Source organism: Triticum dicoccoides, chromosome 5A (genome assembly GCF_002162155.2).
Source record: "Triticum dicoccoides isolate Atlit2015 ecotype Zavitan chromosome 5A, WEW_v2.0, whole genome shotgun sequence".
NCBI lineage: Eukaryota > Viridiplantae > Streptophyta > Magnoliopsida > Poales > Poaceae > Triticum > Triticum dicoccoides.
Genome location: NC_041388.1, coordinates 344,016,239 through 344,019,091, shown reverse-complemented (window position 1 = coordinate 344,019,091; position 2,853 = coordinate 344,016,239).

Below are 2,853 nucleotides of genomic sequence, written 5' to 3'. Positions count from 1 at the left end.
ATCGGTGATCTGAATCACGACGAGTACGACTCCATCAACCCCGTTCACTTGAACGCTTCCGCTTAGCGATCTACAAGGGTATGTAGATGCACTCTCTTTCTACTCGTTGCTGGTCTCTCCATAGATAGATCTTGGTGTTTCGTAGGAAATTTTTTGAATTTCTGCTACGTTCCCCAACACATAGCACCCCGCATTACGGCAACAAAAGTCCAAACACTTTTTATAAGTATAGTTCGGCACCCCGAATTTAGCATTATATGCATTGGCTCCGAATCATGCCTTTGGTCAATAGTTGGGTGGCCCGGCTCCTGTGCTTGCTACCTTACGTTCCGCTATATCGGCTAAGGTAGTAAAGGGAGAACTACTGCGATTGTGCCTTGGTTTATCCAAAGGAGCACCTCAGTAGAGAAAGCCGAAAATTGACTGTCATGATGCGGCGAGAGTCGGTCAGCTGTTCAGAGGTTACAAATCGTTGGAGATTTCTTCCGCATTACGCGAAGGGTTGGTACTTCCCGATCAGACGCTTATAGCACTCTAGCTCGGATACTAGGGGTTGCGCCCATGTTTTCATTGTCGAACTCCTATGGCTAAGTGAGGGCGTTACAGCCCCATAGTCTGGTTGCCTGGTTCGTTGCGCTAAACAACTCCTTCAAGGACCATCTAATTGGGATCAAGATTGTTTAGATTCCATCCTGAACACCCCCGTACTACCTATGTGGGGGCAGAAGCCGATGACTGGTTAACCCTCAGATTTCATACAACACGGCCGCACAGGAAGTAAAAATTTAAAAACACAACAAGCATTATATTGCACAATCACTTTATTCTATCATACAAGATAGAGGGAGCTCGAATACATTCATTCAAAGATAGTGTCTTTCGCACAATGATCCGCAACAATGCGGGACCCCTTCAAGACATCACCGAAGTATCGCTCGGGTGTGCGGTGCTCCTTGCCCTCCGGTGGCCCCTTTGTTGCTAATTCGATAGCGTCCAGCTTCGCCCACCGGACCTTGCAATAGGAGAAGGCTAGACATGCGCCCTCGATGCAGACAGATCGCTTGACGACGTCTAGCCGAGGACAGGCACCCACCAGTCACTTCACGAGGCCGAAGTAACTGCCGGGTATAGCTTCGGCTGGCCACAACCGGATTATTAAATCCTTCATGGCCAGTTCGGCCACCCTATGCAGCTCGACCAGCTGTTTTAGCTGATCGCTGAAGGGCACCGGATGTTCTGGCACAAGATATTGCGACCAGAACAGCTTCTCCGTGGAGCTCCCTTCTTCGGCTTGGAAGAACTCTGCGGCGTCAGCCACACTGGGTGGCAGATCAGTAAAAGCCCCTGGAGAACTCCGAATCCGGGTTAGTAAACGGTATTTCATCTTCACATTCTTGCTTTGCATATTGAGTGCCTTGCCCGCCATGGTCTTCCTGGCCTCCTGGATCTCCTGGAGGGCGCCCTAGGCCACATTTCGGGCTGCCTCCGCACTCTGACGAGCCTTGGCGAGTTCGGTCTCTTGAACCGACGCATCGCGCTCCAACGCCTCGCACTTCTTCACCGCGTCCTTGAGCTCATGTTGGACCTCGTTGACCCGGGCCTTGAGCTTCTTCCGAGCGGCCTGCTCCTTGACAGCCTTCCCTTCAGCTTCGGCCAGGGCCTTTTTCAGGGCCTCGACCTCGGTCGTCGCCTCCGTACACATCATGGCGTTTCGGTCACTGCATATTATTTTACCTTTTTAAAATACATAATAGGTTATTACTTACCTTGTTTTTCCTGGAGCTGCCTCTTCACCTGGCCCAGCTCCTCCTCGGCCTCCGCCAGTTTCTGCTTTAGTCCGGAGACTTCGGCAGTATGCGAGGCTGCAGCCAACAGCGACGCCTGTGTTCACATTTCAGGAAAAAAATAGTTAGTTTCCTGCAATAGGAGATTGATCCTTTGTCCGGCTTTTTCTTTCCGAACACCGGATAATGTCTCAGGGGCTACTGTCTACATTGGGATTTTCTCTTTTTTGCGTCGCTTACCTCAAAACCTGTCAGCAGGCTGCTGCAGGCTTCGGTTAGTCCACTCTTGGCGTTTGCAGCGCTATCAACTCGTCTGACGAACACCAGTTCGGGCTCTTCTCAACCCCGGAGGTGAGTCGCATGAGAGCTCCGGAGTTGAATTCGGCAACCACGGCCCGGGTGGCATCGCGGGGTTCTATAATGTAGACCATTGTTTTTGCCATTCCTTGACAGACTCCACGAAAGTGCCTTTTGGCCAGGAGACGTTGGCCAGCTTGCTCACCATGGCGCCTCCGCACTCCGCGTGCTGGCCATCCACCACCTTTGGCTTCACATTGAATATTTTGAGCCATAGCCCGAAGTGGGGTTGGATGCGGAGGAAGGCTTCACACACGATGATGAATGCCGAGATATTGAGAAAGGAGTTCGGGGATAGGTCATGGAAGTCTATCCCATAGTAGAACATCAGCCCGCGGACGAAGGGTGGAGTGGAAACCCTAACGCGCGGAGGAAATGAGGGATGAATACTACCCTCTCGTTGGGCTTCGGCGTGGGAACGATTTGTCCCTGGGCTGGAAGGCGGTGGTCGATTCCCTTCGCCAGATACCCGGCCACCCGAAGCTCGGCGACGTCCTCCTCCTTGACGGAGGAGGCCATCCACTTGCCTTGACCTCCGGATCCAGACATGGTTGGGTGCTTGCTCGAGTGGGAAACATATGAGAACTTGGGCGCTGGAGCTCAAGAGTGGAAGGGCAGAGGAAGAGAGAAGGCGTGGGTGAAGAAAAGAGATTCTTATCTCCTTATAAAGGCAGTAAATATTGAACGCCTCCCCACTCGCCTTGAAATTCGC